This window comes from Macaca nemestrina, chromosome 13 (genome assembly GCF_043159975.1).
Source record: "Macaca nemestrina isolate mMacNem1 chromosome 13, mMacNem.hap1, whole genome shotgun sequence".
NCBI lineage: Eukaryota > Metazoa > Chordata > Mammalia > Primates > Cercopithecidae > Macaca > Macaca nemestrina.
Window position 1 is genome coordinate 76,546,536 of NC_092137.1, and position 17,998 is coordinate 76,564,533.

At 36.3% G+C, this 17,998-nt stretch overlaps 1 long non-coding RNA gene across 1 annotated transcript in view; it reads left to right on the plus strand.

Annotated features, from left to right (window-relative positions):
* The window catches only part of LOC139357907 (uncharacterized), a 244,630-nt gene extending 227,365 nt beyond the window's left edge, over positions 1-17,265 (plus strand). Inside the window, exon 4 of the long non-coding RNA XR_011611932.1 lies at positions 17,160-17,265. This is a non-coding gene — a long non-coding RNA (uncharacterized lncRNA). The remainder of the gene's footprint in view (positions 1-17,159) is intronic.
* The last annotated feature ends 733 nt before the right edge of the window (positions 17,266-17,998 follow it).

Sequence of the window (17,998 nt, forward strand, 5' to 3'; positions counted from 1 at the left end):
AATCTGCCAGCACCTTCTTTCTTAGACATCCCAGGCTCCAAAACTGTAAGAATACATTTCTGTTGTTTGTAAGCTACTCAGTCTACAGTATTTTGTTACAGCTATAGCATTCCGAACAATAGAACAATCTCAAATGAACCATATTAGCATGCAACAAATCTTGTTTTAAGAAGAGTATTATATAACTAAGCCAAAAATACTCTCATTTATGTTCCAAACGAGTGTGTATGTACATGCATGCATGTTTGTGCCCATGAAATCTGTGTGGCAGTTATCTACTCATGTTTGATGTGTAGTCTCTGCAAAGGGTATCAATTTTTATTCTTGGGATGACTGAACATTTACAGATGGTTACTCTTGATCAAGCAAGGTGGAAAATTATGCAGTAATAATAAGCAACCCTAAAGTCAGTAGCATTAAATGTCAGTGGCTTTCTTACCAGGACTGTTGTTCACTGGGAGTGAGCTGGATATTCTGGTCTGTATCACTGTACTCCATGATCTAAGACCTGACTATTGGGGCAGCATGATCTGAAATAGTGGCCAAATTCACCAAGAAATATGAGGAAATACATACTAATGCTTCTGGTTGAAAGTGTAACACATAACTATTGCTCAGATTGCCTTAAACAAAGCAAGTCACATGCCTGTGTCTGAGTTCCACAGAGTAGGGAAGTATAATTCTGCTACAGAGAACCAGATATTGTGGATGTCAAACGACTACTAAAGCTCATCCTACTTGTCACCAAATATTTGTTCCACTCTCTTTTGTACATGGAAAATGCATTATCCCTTCTACACGAACTATTATCCCTTTCCTAGGGTGTTAACCACAGAAGCAAGCTCTAAGTCCAGGTTCTCTGAGTGATGGCTGGCATTCTTCTCATCTGGTCTGAAGGTAGCTCCTTTTGTTCAAGAGAAGAGTGAATTAAAAAGACAAGTTTTCTTCCTGTCACAGACAGTATTCAGTGGAGGAATGGGGACAGGACAATAGCTATAAAATTCCCATTAAGAGTGGGAGACACAAAGTAGTCACTGGTTTATAACAAATTCTGATATCTCACTCTGCAGACATTATGAGGGGATTCTACTCTGCTCCTGCAGAATTCAGTGCAAAATAAACATGCAAGACCCCTTTTTCAAAAATTTTTAGCAGAGCATTAAACCAAGTATGGGGTCCTTCTGAACCTGGGGGACTGTATAGCTGTACAGATCACACAACCGTGAAGCCAGCCCTGACTTTACTTACTCTGGAGTGGGCAATATTCCTCAATGAGGCTATGATTTCTTCTCTAGCTGTGGCTGCCTGGAAGTTTGTTCTCAGTAGTCTTTGATTTTACTTTTTATTTTATGTATTTTTCTTTATTTCTTCTAAAAAAAGGGATATATGTGCAGAACATGCAGATTTTTTACATAGGTGTAGGTGTGCCATGGTGATTTTCTGCACCTATTGACCCATCCTCTAGGTTCCCCTTACCTCCCATCCCCCAACAGGCCCTGGTGTGTGCTGTTTCCCTCTCGGTGTCCATGTGTTCTCAATGCTCAACTCCCACTCATGAGTGAGAACACACAGTGTCTGGTTTTCTGTTCCTGTGTTAGTTTGCTGAGGATGATGGCTTCCAGCTTCGTCTATGTCCCTGCAAGGGACATGATCTCATTTCTTTTCATGGCTGCATTGTATTCCATGGTGTATATGTATCACATTTTCTTTATCCAGTCTATCATTGATGAGCATTTCAGTTGGTTCCATGTCTTTGCTATTGAAAATAGTGCTGCAATAAACATATGTGCATGTGTCCTTATAGCAGAATGATTTCTAATCTTTTAGGTATATACCCAGTAATGGGATTGCTGGGTCAAGTGGTATTTCTGGTTCTAGATCCTTAAGGAATATCCATACTGTCTTCCACAATGGTAGAAATAATTCACATTCCTACCAACAGTGTAAAGCATTCATATTTTTCCACAGTCTTGCCAGCATCTATTGTTTCCTGATATTTTAATAATCACCATTCTGAATGGTGGGAGATGGTATCTCATTGTGATTTTGATTTCCATTTATCTGACGACCAGTGATTTTGAGCTTTTTCTATATGATTGTTGGCTGTGTAAATGTCTTCCTTGGAGAAGTGTCTGTTCATGACCTTTGCCCACTTTTTGATGGGATTGTTTGCTTTTTCTTTTGAATATGTTTAAGTTCCTTGTAAATTCTGGATATTAGACCTTTGTCACATCAGTAGATTGCAAACATTTTATTTCATTCTGTAGGTTGACTGTTCACTCTGATGATAGTTTCTTTTGCTCTGCGGAAGCTCTTTAGTTTAGTTAGATCCCATATATCAATTTTGGCTTTTGTTGTAATTGCTTTTGACATATTTGTCATGAAGACTTTGCCTGTGCCTGTGTCCTGAATAGTATTGCCTAGGTTTTCTTCTAGGGTTTTTATGGTTTTGGGTTTTACATTTAAGTCTTTAATCCATCTTGAGTTAATTTTTATGTAAGACGTAAGGAAGAAGTCCAGTTTCAGTTTTCTGCATATGGCTACCCAGTTTTCCCAGCACCATTTACTGAATAGGAGATCCTTTCTTTATTGCTTGTTTTTGTCAGGTTTGTTGAAGATCTAATGGTTGTAGATGTAGGGTGTTATTTCTGAGGCCTCTGTTCTGCTCCATTGGTCTATATGTATGTTTTGGTGCCAGTACCATGCTGTTTTGGTTACTATAGCCATGCAGTATAGTTTGAAGTCAGGTGGTGTGATGCCTGCAGCTTTGTTCTTTTTGCTTAGGATTTTCTTGGCTATAGGGGGTCTCCTTTGGTTCCATATGAAATTTAAAATAGTTTTTCTAGTTCTGTGAAGAAGGTCAATGGTAGTTCAATGGAAATAACATTGAATCTATAAATTCCTTTGGTCAGTATGGCCATTTTCACAATATTGATTCTTCCTATCCATGAGGATGGGAAGTTTTTTTCATTTGTTTGTGCCTTCTCTTATTTCCTTGATCAGTGCTTTGTAGTTCTCCTTGAAAAAGTCCTTCACATTCCTTGTTAGCTGTATTCCTAGGTATTTTATTCTCTTTGTAGTGAGAATAAATTGTGAATGGGATTTCATTCACAATTTGGCTCCCTGCTTGCCTATTGTTGGTGTAAAGGAATGCTTGTGATTTTTGCACATTAATTTTGTATCCTGAGACTTTGCTAAAGTTGCTTATCAGTTCAAATAGTTTTTGGGCTAAGATGATGGGGTTTTCTAAATATAAAGTCACATGTTCTGCAAACAGAGACTATTTGACTTCCTCTCTTCCTATTTGAATATCTTTTATTTCTTTCTCTTGCCTGCTCGCCCTAGCCAGAACTTCCAATACTATGTTGAATAGGAATGGTGAGAGAGGGCATCCCTATCTTGTACCAGTTTTTAAAGGGCGTGCTTCCAGCTTTTCCCATTCAGTATGATATTGGCCGTGGGTTTGTCATAAATAGCTTCTACTATTTTGAGATACTTTCCATCAATACTTATTTTATTGAGAAGTTTTAACATGAAGGGATGTTCAATTTTATCGAAGTCTTTTTCTGCATCTATTGAGATAATCATGTCGTTTTGTCTTTGGTTCTGTTTATGTGACGGATTACATTTATCGATTTGCATATGTTGAACCAGCCTTGCATCCCAGGGATGAAGTTGACTTGATCATGGTTTATAAGTTTTTTGATGTGTGCTGGATTCGGTTTGCCAGTATTTTATTGAGGATTTTTGCATCGATGTTCATCGGGTATATTGGCCTGAAGACTTTTTGTTGTTGTTTCTATTCCTAGTTTTGATACCAGGATGATACTGGTTTCATAAAATGAGTTGGGGAGGAGTCCCTCCTTTTCAGTTGTTTGGAATAGTTTCAGAAGAAATAGTACGAGCTCCTCTTTGTATCTCTGGTAGAATTCATCTGTCTGGTGCAGCTCCTCTTTCTCTTTCTGGTAGAATTCACCCATCTGGTCCTGGGCTTTTTTTTGTTGGTAGACTTTTAATTGCTGCCTCAATTTCAGAACTTGTTATTGGTCTATTCAGAGATTTGACTTCTCCCTGGATTAGTCTTGGTAGGGTATATGTGTTCAGCAATTTATCCATTTCTTCTAGATTTTCTAGTTTATTTGCATAGAGGTGTTTATAGTATTCTTTGATAGTAGTTCGTATTTCTCTAGGGTCAGTGGTGATATTCCCTTTATCATTTTTTATTGTTTCTATTTGATTCTTCTCTTCTTCTTCATTAGTCTAGCTAGTGGTCTATCTATTTTGTTAATTTTTTCAAAAAGCCAGTTCCTGGATTCATTGATTTTTTTGGAGGATTTTTCATGTCTCTATCTCCTTTAATTCTTCTCTGATCTTAGCTATTTCTTGTTTTCTGCTAGCCTTTGGATAAGTTTGCTCTTGCCTCTTTAGCTTTTTGTATTATGATGTTAAAGAGTGTTGATTTGAGACCTTTCTAGCTTTCTGATGTGGGCATTTAGTGCTATGAATTTCCCTCTTAACACTGCTGTAGACTTTTAAGAGTTCCTTCCTACTCCTATTCATTTTGGCTACATTTGAAGAGGGTATTGGGGAAAATGACCTGAAGGGTGCCAAAAGAGATTTCTTTTTTTTTCTCTTTTTTTTTTTTAAGAAGTATTTACTTATTTATTTATTTATTTATATTATTATTATTATACTTTAAATTCTAGGGTACATGTGCATAATGTGCAGGTTTGTTACATATGTATACTTGTGCCATGTTGGTATGCTGCACCCATCAACTTGTCATTTACATCAGGTATAACTCCCAATGCAATCCCTCCCCACCCCCCATGATAGGCCCAGGTGTGTGATGTTCCCCTTCCCGAGTCCAAGTGATCTCATTGTTCAGTTCCCACCTATGAGTGAGAACATGCGGTGTTTGGTTTTCTGTTCTTGCGATAGTTTGCTGAGAATGATGGTTTCCAGCTGCATCCATGTCCCTACAAAGGACACAAACTCATCCTTTTTTATGGCTGCATAGTATTCCATGGTGTATATGTGCCACATTTTCTTAATCCAGTCTGTCACTGATGGACATTTGGGTTGATTCCAAGTCTTTGCTATTGTGAATAGTGCCGCAATGAACATACGTGTACATGTGTCTTTATAGCAGCATGATTTATAATCCTTTGGGTATATACCCAGTAATGGGATGGCTGGGTCATATGGCACTTCTAGTTCTAGATCCTTGAGGAATCGCCCTACTGTTTTCCATAATGGTTGAACTAGTTTACAATCCCACCAACAGTGTAAAAGTGTTCCTATTTCTCCACATCCTCTCCAGCACCAGTTGTTTCCTGACTTTTTAATGATTGCCATTCTATCTGGTGTGAGATGGTATCTCATTGTGGTTTTGATTTGCATTTCTCTGATGGCCAGTGATGACGAGCATTTTTTCATGTGTCTGTTGGCTGTATGAATGCCTTCTTTTGAGAAATGTCTGTTCATATCCTTTGTCCACTTTTTGATGGGGTTGTTTGTTTTTTTCTTGTAAATTTGTTTGAGTTCTTTGTAGATTCTGGATATTAGCCCTTTGTCAGATGCGTAGATTGCAAAAATTTTCTCCCATTCTGTAGGTTGCCTGTTCACTCTGGTGGTAGTTTCTTTTGCTGTGCAGAAGCTCTTTAGTTTAATTAGATCCCATTTGTCAATTTTGGCTTTTGTTGCCATTGCTTTTGGTGTTTTAGATATGAAGTCCTTGCCCATGCCTATGTCCTGAATGGTATTACCTAGGTTTTCGTCTAGGGTTTTTATGGTATTAGGTCTAACATTTAACTCTCTAATCCATCTTGAATTAATTTTTGTATAAGGAGTAAGGAAAGGATCCAGTTTCAGCTTTCTACTTATGGCTAGCCAATTTCCCAGCACCATTTTTTAAATAGGGAATCCTTTCCTCATTTCTTGTTTTTCTCAGGTTTGTCAAAGATCAGATGGCTGTAGATGTGTGGTATTATTTCTGAGGACTCTGTTCTGTTCCATGGGTCTATATCTCTGTTTTGGTGCCAGTATCATGCTGTTTTGGTTACTGTAGCCTTGTAGTATAGTTAGAAGTCAGGTAGTGTGATGACTCCAGCTTTATTCTTTTGACTTAGGATTGTCTTGGCAATGTGGGGTCTTTTTTGGTTCCATATGAAGTTTAAAGCAGTTTTTTCCAATTCTGTGAAGAAAGTCATGGGTAGCTTGATGGGGATGGCATTGAATCTATAAATTACCTTGGGCAGTATGGCCATTTTCACAATATTGATTCTTCCTATCCATGAGCATGGTGTGTTCTTCCATTTGTTTGTGTCCTCTTTTATTTCACTGAGCAGTGGTTTGTAGTTCTCCTTGAAGAGGTCCTTTTCATCCCTTGTAAGTTGGATTCCTAGGTATTTTATTCTCTTTGAAGCAATTGTGAATGGAAGTTTATTCATGATTTGGCTCTCTGTTTGTCTGTTACTGGTGTGTAAGAATGCTTGTGATTTTTGCACATAAATTTTGTATCCTGAGACTTTGCTGAAGTTTCTTATCAGCTTGAGATTTTGGGCTGAGACAATGGGGTTTTCTAAATATACAATCATGTCATCTGCAAAGAGGGACAATTTGGCTTCTTCTTTTCCTAAGTGAATACCCTTTATTTGTTTCTCTTTCCTGATTGCCGTAGTCAGAACTTCCAACATTATGTTGAATAGGAGTGGTGAGAGAGGGCATCCCTGTCTTGTGCCAGTTTTCAAAGGGAATTTTTCCAGTTTTTGCCCATTCAGTATGATATTGGCTATGGGTTTGTCATAAATAGCCGTTATCATTTTGAGATACGTTCCATCAATACCGAATTTATTGAGCGTTTTTAGCATGAAGGGCTGTTGAATTTTGTCAAAGGCCTTTTCTGCATCTATTGAGATAATCATGTGGTTTTTGTCTCTGGTTCTGTTTATAAGCTGGATTACGTTTATTGATTTGCGAATGTTGAACCAGCCTTGCATCCCGGGGATGAAGCCCACTTGATCATGGTGGATAAGCTTTTTGATGTGCTGCTGGATCCGGTTTGCCAGTATTTTATTGAGGATTTTTGCATCGATGTTCATCAGGGATATTGGTCTAAAATTCTCTTTTTTTGTTGTGTCTCTGCCAGGCTTTGGTATCAGGATGATGTTGGCCTCATGAAATGAGTTTGGGAGGATTCCCTCTTTTTCTATTGATTGGAATAGCTTCAAAAGGAATGGTATCAGCTCCTCCTTGTACCTCTGGTAGAATTCAGCTGTGAATACATTCTACTCAGCACCACATCACACTTATTCCAAAATTGACCACATATTTGGAAGTAAAGCACTCCTCAGCAAGTGTACAAGAACAGAAATTATAACAAACTGTCTCTCAGACCACAGTGCAATCAAACTAGAACTCAGGACTAAGAAACTTAATCAAAACTGCTCAACTACATGGAAACTGATTAACCTGCTCCTGAATCACTACTGGGTACATAACGAAATGAAGGCAGAAATAAAGATGTTCTTTGAAACCAATGAGAACAAAAATACAACATACCAGAATCTCTGGGACATATTTAAAGCAGTGTGTAGAGGGAAATTTATAGCACTAAATGCCCACAAGAGAAAGCTGGAAAGATCTAAAATTGACACGCTAACATCACAATTAAAAGAACTAGAGAAGCAAGAGCAAACACATTCAAAAGCTAGCAGAAGGCAAGAAATAACTAAGATCAGAGCAGAACTGAAGGAGATAGAGACACAAAAAACCCTCCAAAAAATCAATGAATCCAGGAGTTGGTTTTTTGAAAAGATCAACAGAATTGAGAGACTGCTAGAAAGACTAATAAAGAAAAGAGAGAAGAATCAAATAGACACAATAAAAAATGATAAAGGGGATATCACCACCGACCCCACAGAAATACAAACTACCATCAGAGAATACTATGAACACCTCTACACAAATAAACTAGAAAATCTAGAAGAAATGGATAAATTCCTGGACACTTACGCTCTCCCAAGACTAAACCAGGAAGAAGCTGAATCCCTGAATAGACCAATAGCAGGCTCTGAAATTGAGGTAATAATTAATAGCCTACCAACCAAAAAAGTCCAGGGCCAGATGGATTCACACCAAAAGCGATTTCTTAGCCTTCTTCCTGCTTGTAAAAATTGCAGACCCAAGCGTCATTTTAACATTCGAAAAGTCAGTCTCTTTTAGTATAACTTTTGTATTAGTTCCCTAGGGTTACTTTAATAATCTCAGACCTGGTGGCATAAAACAACAAACATTTATTCTTTTACAGTTCTAGAGGCCAGAAGTTGAAAGCCAAGGTGTTGGCAGTGTTGGTTCCTTCTTGAGTGCTCAGAAAGAAAATCTGTTCTGTGTCTCTCTCCTGGTTTCTGGTTATTGCTGGCAATCCTTGATATTACTTGGTCCAAATTACTCAAATCTTGGCTTACTTTTCACATAGGATCCTCCCTGGTGTTTCTGTGTCTGAGTCCCAATTTCTATCTTCTTATAAAGATATCAGTCTTTGGATTAGGCTTTATCCTAAACCAGTATGACTTCATCTTAACCTGACATCTGTAAAGCACCTATTTCCATCACACCATCATGGTATTCATGAGAGTATTTGGAGATGGGGCTTTCGGGAAATAATTAGGGTTAAATGAGATCATGATGTAGAAGCCCTCATGAGGCGATTAGTGCCCTTGTAAGAAGAGACACCAGCAAGCTTGCTCTGTCTCTCTCGCCATGTGAGGATACAGTGAGAAGGCAGTCATCCACAAGCCAGGGAGAGAAACCTCACAAGAAATGGAATAAGACAGCTTCTTGATCTGGCACTTCACAGCCTCTAGAACTATCAGAAATAATATTATTGTTTAAGCCACCTAGTTTATGGTATTTTGCCATAGCATTCCAAATAGTGTAAGACAAGCTCTTACAGTGCTGGAAGAGGTCCATGCTTCTCAACAGAAGGCAGTAAAAAAGAAAATGATACAGGATTTGTAGCGAGAAATGCAATCAAAACTTCAAAACTACAATGTGATACTACTCCCTATCCACTGAGATGACTAGAATAAAAAAGACATAGCATTACAAATGTTGGCAAGAATGTGAAGTAATTGAAACTCATATGTTTATGGTAAAAATAAAAAATAATGTGGCAACTCTGGATATAGTTTGGCAGTTCCTCAAAAATGTAAACATTGGGTCACCATATGACCCAGCAATTCCACTCCTAGCTGTATATCTAAACGAATTTAAAATATATATCCACTGAAAATTCTGTGCACAGATGTTTATGGCAGTGTTATTAATAATAAACAAAAGGTGAAAACAACCAAAATATATATCAACTGATGAATGGATAAACAAAATTGGCAAATCCATTCAATTAAATAGTATTTGGCAAAAAAGAGTGAAATATTAATGTATGCTACAACATTGATGTACCTTAAAAACATTATGCTAAGTGAAATAAAACAGTCATAAAAAACCACATTTTTTATGATTCCATTTATAAATGTCCAGAATGGGCAAACTTATAGAGACAAAATGTAGATTAGTGGTTGCTAGGAGTTGAAGGGGAAATGGGCTGTGATTTCTAAGAAGTATAAGGTTCTTTTTGGAGTAATAAAACTGTTCTAAAATTAGATATTGGTGGTGGTTGCATGACTCTGTGAATATGCTAAAAACCACTTTTAATTTGCACTTTTAAAAAGTGAGTTTTGTGTTTTGATAATTATGTATAAACAAAGGTATTATTTTTTAAACATGGCAGATTCCCATGTTTGTATCTATTTTTTCTTTGTAATTGACACATAATAATTGTACATATTTATGGGGTACAGTGTGATGTTTCAATGCATGTATATATTGTGTAATGGTCAAATTAAAATAGTTGGCATGTCCAGCACCTCAAACCTTTGTTATTTATTTGTGTTGATAGCTTTCAAGATTCTCTTTTCTAGATATCTTGAAATATACAACACATTGTTATTAGCTGTAAGAAGTTTAGTATGTAATAGAGCACCAGAAGTTATTTTTTCTCTCTAATTGTGACTTTGTACCCATTGACAAATGTCTCCCCATTATCCCCTCCCCAGCATCTGATAACTACTGTTCTACTTTCTACTTCTATGAGATCAACTTTTTTAGATTCCACGTATTAAAAAGATCATGCAGTATTTATCTTTCTGTGCCTGGTTTATTTTACTTCATGTTATGATCCCCAGGTTCATCCATGTTGGTAAAGTGACGGGATTTTATTCTTTTTTATAGTTTACAGCTGAATAGTATTCCACTGTGAGTGTGTGTATGTGTGTGTATACACACCACGTTTTCTTTATCTATTTATCGTTGATGAACATTTAGGTTGATTCTATCACTTGGCTAATGTTAATGATGCTGCAATAGACATGAGAGCACAGATATCATTTCAATATACTGATTTAAATTCCTTTGGATATATATGTAGTAGTGGAATTGTTGGATCATATGATAGTTCTATTTTTAGTTTTTTGAGTAATTTCTATATTGTTTTCCATAATGACTGTACTAATTTGCATTCTCATCAAGAGTGTATAAAGGTTCCTCATTCTCCACACATTTGCCAGCATTTGTTATTTTTTGTGTTTTTTGTTATAGCCATTCTAAGTGGAATAAAGTATTACCTCATTGTGAATTTTCCTGATAATTGGTGATGTTGAGCAGTTTTTGCATACTTATAGTCCATTTGTATGTCTTCTTTACAGAAATGTCTATTCAGGTTTTTTGCCCATTTTTTCAATTTTATTTTTTTGTTTATGTACTATTATATTGATTTTTCTATATATTCTGAATATTAACCCTAGGTTGAATGCATAATTCAGAAATATTTTCTTCCATTCTGTGGGTTGTCTTTTTACTCTGTTGACTGTTTTCTTTTTTGTGTAAAAGCTGTTTAGTTTGATGTAATCTCATTTGTCCATATTTTGTTTTATTGCCTGTGTTTTTGAGATCCTACCCCAAAATTCCTTGCCTCGGCAAATATCATGAAGTGTTTCTTCTCTACTTTCTTCTAGTAGTTTATAGTTTGGGTCTTAGATTTAAGTCTGTTATTCATTTTGAGTTGATTTTTTGTATAAGGTGAGAGACAGGATCTAGTTTCATTTTTCTTCATGTGGATATCTAGTTTTCCCAGCATCAAATATTGGAGACTGTCTTTTCCAAAATATATGTTCTTAATATCTTTGACAAAAATCAGTTAGCTATAAATGCAGAGATTTATTTCTACGCTCTCTATTCTGTTCCATTGGTTTATGTATCTGCTTTTATGCCAGTACCATGCTGTTTTGGGTATTATAGCTTTATAGTATAATCCTGAAGTCAGGTAGTATGATGTCTCCATCTTTGTTTTCAGGTTGTTTTGTAGATCCTTTCTTCCTGCTTTTCTCTTGCTGTCTTACCTTCTTCCTGTCTTCCTTTGTGGTTAAATGATTTTTTTTCTAGCAGTATATTTTAATTCTGTGGTATTTATTTTTAGTGTATCTACTACAGGTTTCTGTTTTGTGGTTACCATGAAGCTTACAAAAAAACCTTCTTGTTATAATAGGTTATTTAAATCGATAACAACTTAACTTTGATTGCAAAGAAAATGAATATAAGAAAATCATACTCTGTATATTAACATCATTTTCCCACCACATTTTGACTTTTTGTTTTCATTTACAACTTATTATATTGCCAATCCCTCAACTAATTATTGTAGTTACTGTCTTTAATAGTTTTGTCTTTTAGCCTTCAACTTAAGATAAAAGCACATTTACATACCACAATTACAGCATTAGAGTATTCTGAATTTGTACATATTCTTACTTTTACCAGTGAGCTTCATACCATCAGATGCTTTGTTTTTACACACTAGTGTTCTTTTATTTCGAATTGAAAAAACAGTTGCAGCATTTCTTGTGAAACAGATACAGCGTTGATCAATACTCTCAGCTTTTGTTTGTCTGGGAGTCTTTATCACTCCTTTGTGTTTGAAGAATAGTTTTTCTGGGTATGGTATCCTTGGTTTCCAATTGTTTTTCCTTTCCTTGATTTAAATATATCATTCCACTCTCTACTGACCTGTAGGATTTCTACTGATAAATCCACTGAAAGCTATGTTAGGGTCCATTGACTGTAATATGTTTTATTTTCTTGTTGCTTTGAATTCTTACTTTGCCTTTGATTTTTGATAATTTAATTATTATGTGACTTAGGGAAATTTAATTTGAGTTGAATTTGATTGATCAGCTCTCAGCTTCCTATATCTGAATGTTGTCATCTTTCTCCAAATTAAAAATAATTAATCATTATTTTCTTAAATATGCTTTCTAGGCCTTTTTTCCCCCTCTCATCTTTCTCAGGAATTTCTGTCATGTGAATGTTAGTTCACTTGATGTGTCCCATAATTCTCTCAGGCCTTCTTCACTCTTTTTAATTATTATTATTTTTTCTTTTTGCTCCTCTGATTGTATAATTTCATATGTTCTGTCTTCAAGCTTGCTGATTCTTTCCTCTGTTTGATCAAGTCTCATTGAAGCTTTCTAATGAGGCTTTCAGTTCAGTTATTGTACTATTTATTTCTTGGATTTCTATTTGTTTTTTTAAGAATGTTTCTATTTTTTGTCAAGTTTCTCATTTTGTTCCTGTATTGTTTTCCAAATTTTATTTAATTTAGTATTCGTATTTTCTTGTGATTCCTGAACTTCTTTAAGAGAATTATTCAGAATACTTGGTCAAGCATGTCATAGGTCTTCAATTCTTCTGGGACCATTACTGTAGCCTTGTTATTTTCTTTTGGTGATGTCATATTTCCCCAAGGTTTTACAATGTTTGTGTCTTTACATTGATGGCTGCATATTTGAGAACATTGCCACCTTTTCCAGCTTTTGTAGGTGTTCTTTGCAGATGGTGTTATACTTTTACTATCTAATATCAGAACTTAATTGCTGGTCTGTTGTTGCTTCTCATTCTAGGGAGGGCTTATATTGAGCACTGAAAATAAAACACTGGACCAGAATTAAGTCACTGCTCTGTGATTGTTTTCTAATCTGGGATAGACTCAAGCAAGCACTGGAACTGAATCACCAGCCTTTTCATTGTTACCTGCTCAGGGAAAGGCTGGACATGGACAACTGGGTTTTCTGGAAAATATAGCCAGGGACTCAGGCCTTGCCACAAATTCCACCCCCCTGCAGTAGCAGCCAGTCTCATCAGCAAAGCATCCTCACTGATCTGAGTGCAGAGTGCTGCCATGAACTGAGTGCCACTCACTGCAATCAGCACCTCCATTCTTGGTTCCCCAATTCACCCCAAGGGTTTCAGGGCTCCTGACATACCCAATCATTCACATAAAATGGGACAATAGTGGGCTTCCCATGAAGATTCCTAGACCAGTGTGGAGATTGAATGTCCACCTCCAATTTCTTCCTTCCATTTTGGAAGCTGTGTGTCTAGGGAAATTCTCAGTGAGTGATACTGTGCTGGCTTTGGGAAGGGGCTGGCACAGTCTAAAATAATTGTTCCTACTGGTCACAGTTTCTCTTGACTATGAAAGCCTAGAAGGTTTCTCCACTTCTCCTCTAATTTCTGGTGAATTTCTGGTGATAATCTCCTCTTTGAGTAGTTTCTAGTTATATTTTTCTGGGGATAGTGGTGCTGGGGGATTTTCTATTTCACCATCTGCTGACATCATTCCTATGCCAATTTTCTTTTAGCAGTCATTATAGGCTGTTATACTTGGGTAACAACTCCAGAATCTCCATGGCTTATGAAAACATTTATTTTAAACTTATGCTATATGTTGATTATACATTGTCTGAAGTTTCTGATCTGTTTTATTGCTATCCTCACTCTGAGACCCAGATTAATTTAGAGATACCATATGGAGCAATGGTGGGTCACCATGGGAGAAGAAAAAGAGAGTGTAATAGAGCACTCTATTACATTCTTGAAGCTTCTACTTGGAAATAGCATACCTTGATCTTGCTCATGTTGACCAAAGGCAGCTTACCAGGCTATGACTGAATTATATTAGTCAGAAAAAGTGTAAACCTGCAATGTGCTTAGAAGCAACATGAACAGAATATTTGTGGAGAGGCCTAATGACTATTATTAACTTTGCATGAAAAGGCAGATTTGACTGGGGAAACTCTGCAACACATTCTGAGGCCAAGGAAAAGACCAGTCATACTCTATGGCATTTCTTTCTCACCTGGGTGAACTAGAAGTACACAAAGGTCAAGTGGAAATAGGCAGTGGTCCTTAAGAACAGGCACACTGCTACTTTAACTCATGTTGTATAGGTCAAAAACAAGTCACATAGCCAGTATCAGCATCAATGGGGCAGATATACATTCTTTGCATGGTTTGAGGGAAAGAGGAAACATGTGCTAAATAATAATCTAATCTGCTTAATTAGGTATTAGAACTTGCTCTAAGCTTTTTACACATAAGCACTCATTTTATTCTCATAACAAACCCAAGAGGTAGGTACTGTACATAACCTACACATATTTTACAAAGAAGCAAATTGAGCAGAGAGTAACAGTCCCAATATCAGATAGCTTGCAAATGAAATCTGTATATAAGCTCAGGCAATCTTGTCCCATTTTTCTATGCTTTTTATTGTTTATATTTCTGTGTGCATCCTTTCCTGTCACTTTACTGTATCTCTCACTGAACAAAGTCCAAAACTTATATTGATGGTATTTTAACTTTCTAACGAGTGAAAATAACTCCTTTCAAGTTAAAAAATGGCAAGCAATTTTTTGATACTACTTATCAATTGTTTAATTTTAAATATTCAGTGAGTGTGGAAATACATTATGGGAAAAAGCAACTACAAATTCACTTTTAGAATACTTTGTATTTTATTTCTCACAATTATATCTATAATCATTTGACAAAAAAGTATCTGTGTGTGTGTGGGTGGGTGGGTGGTTGTGTCTCTGCACAAGACATTATTCATTCTATAGACAAGACCTTAAGTACACTTGAATTTTCGAACCTTCCTAGGTATCTGAGTTCCACAAGTTGAGGATGACAATCTGTGGCAATTCTACAATATTGTAAAGTTCATCTATATATCTCTTGTCAGTTAACATTATCATAACTTTACATGGAAATAGAAAACTAATAACCCAGTTGAAATAATGTTGCACTGCAAATATTTGACATATATTATCTCCCTTGCCTTTGGCCAATATTGACTGCTCAAAATGGGATTGGGTGCATACAATAATTCCTGCCCTAGTCCTAGAGGAGAAAGGAAACAAAGGACAGGATCTGACTTTTCTTTTTAAGTTATTGTTTACTTTTCCTCAAAGGTAGTCAGACAGAGTTTGCTAGGTCAAATTTTATTTATGGTCAACATATCTCTTCCTCTCTCTTCAATAACAAAAGCAAAGCTTTGGAGTGTGTGATGCTTTTGTTAAAAAAAAAAAGATAGGAAGCTACCCTTATGCACTATATTTAGAAATCTATTTCACAGAGGGAAAAAAGAAAAAAGAGTATTATTTTACAAAGCTTGGTAGAGAACCATGTGGTTAGATAAAATTATGAGGCATAAAGCAGGCAAGATCCAGAATTTAGCCTTCTGGCATCATTCAATTAGAATAGAAGTCTGCACTGATCATGATATTAAAATTCAATGTAAAATTCTTCAAAAAGAACTGTCTAAGTACATTTTTGGAGGTTTCTCCCTTTCTTTCCAACCTCTGAGTATTTTAAATTTCAACTGGTATCCAAGTTCGTAGCTAATTTTAACATGTGTATGAATGCGAGAGTGTGTTTGAATACATATATGTATACATGCATAAGATTATATGCATGCGCCCATTTATTGGGGATATGTGGATATGGTGGACTTAATTAGACATTTCATTTCCAAATGTGTTTAGAATAAGGTTAAAAGTGGAGCCATAGCTTTTAAAAATAGGATGTATTCGAATTGTTACACGAGTAATTCATGTTCAATGTATGACATTTTGAAGCCACCAAATCAAAAATAAACAAAAGTACACATCTATATCATTTGATCCTAATATTTGGGTGTAGAATCTTCTAGATTCTTCCATAAATATATATATATATTTTATATCTAAATATATATATAATTTATATATATATATAAATTTTGAATTCAGGTACAATATTTGCAAAGTGTTTTTTCCCCTTAATATTCATTGTTTGAAAAAATTCCTCACAAACACTTGTCCAATTATTTTCTTAAGATAATTTTCTGGAAATATTTGGATGAAAAGAGATGCTAGAACTAGACCACAGATTCTCAATGTGTGGCTCCCTGGACTCTCCTGGTCAAAATCGCCTTGGATTTTTTTAGAAAGGCAAATTATCTGACTCATCCCAGACCTATTGAATCAAAACTAGAGTAGCACCCAGAAATACGTGTTCTAAAAAGCCTACCAGGGAATTTTGATATTGCGTTAAAACCACTGAAGTAGGCCTGGCACAGTGGCTCACTCCTGTAATCCCAGCACTTTGGGAGGCCAGGGTGGGCAGATCATGAGGTCAAGAGATGGAGAACATCCTGGCCAACATGGTGAAACCCTGTCTCCACTAAAAACACAAAAATTAGCCGGGCATGGTGGCAGGTGCCTGTAGTCCCAGCTACTCAGGAGACTGAGGCAAGAGAATTGCTTGAACCCGTGAGGCTGAGGTTGCAGTGAGCTGATAATCGTGCCACTGCACTCCAGCCTGGCGACAGAATGAGACTTTGTCTCAAAAAACAAACAAACAAACAAACAAACAAAAAACACCAAAAAACCCACACACACACACAAAAAGAAAATAAAGCCACTGAAGTAGACTAAGGTGTAAAGCTTCATTTTTCTGTAGCCTGTCTATAGCCCACATGACTAAATTTAGCACCTGAACTGCCTAGTTCTCTAGTAAAGAATCACTTGAACTTTTTTTTAGAACACAATCTGTGTACATGGAGGTTTAGGTGTATTTCAAAGCACAAGCACAGCTTCTTCCGATCCCAATATATTTTCTCTGAGGACATTTTTTTTTTTCTAATTTGTTTGGGTATTTAATTTCACTGTAATTGTTTTCCTCAATATCTGATGATCCCTCAATTTTCTTTTATATTTAAGACCAAGAAACCAAAACTCTTGAGTAGAATCTCTGTGTGCATCACTGACTTGCGGAATCTGTGACCCGTGCATAAGGCGGGGAGCTGCATTATAGCACCTCCAAATGTCAGTATGTATAGGTGTTTTCTCCTACGCTAACCAGATTTTTATAGAGTGATTCTCCAGAGTCAAACTTGGAGGACCATCACTTTGGTCCACAGCATTTGTGAGCTGATCTGAGAAAGGAGACGGGATTCTGTATCTTTGATATGCATAGATTTACTTAATTCCCCTCTCTTTAGGAAGATATTTAATCTCCACTCTTGGCTAACTCCAAGTTTTTCCCCGGTCATCCTCTCCAGAGTTAACGTGTTTTCTGCCACATGCAGGAGAGGAGAGTCACATAGTTACATAGGTTGTGGGAAGATATGTTGGGTCTCAAATGTTCCTGTTTTATTCATATGAATTCCTGTTAGAGAAATCTGGCATATTAAATGCATCTTTCCTCCGAGAAAATAAAATAAATAATTATGAGTGGCATCTCTAGTCTCTAGATGCCTCCTTGAAATCCCATTTATCCTTTAGCATCAATAGTTCATCTATCTAATCCGTATCTATCACCTTGATATCTTTTTTATCAATAATTCACTGAGTTCCATTCATAAATTTATTTGAGTACTGTTTAAGAAAAAAATGCATCTCTCATTTTAATGGGAAATATATCTTAAATTTCTAACAGGAAATGCTCATGGTCTATTTCTCACAGACCCATTCCCCTGTTCTGTCTTTCATAATTTTCAGAATCTAAAACAATCTCATAGCTTTTTGATAGAGTGGTGTCACAATTTGTTCTTCTCAGG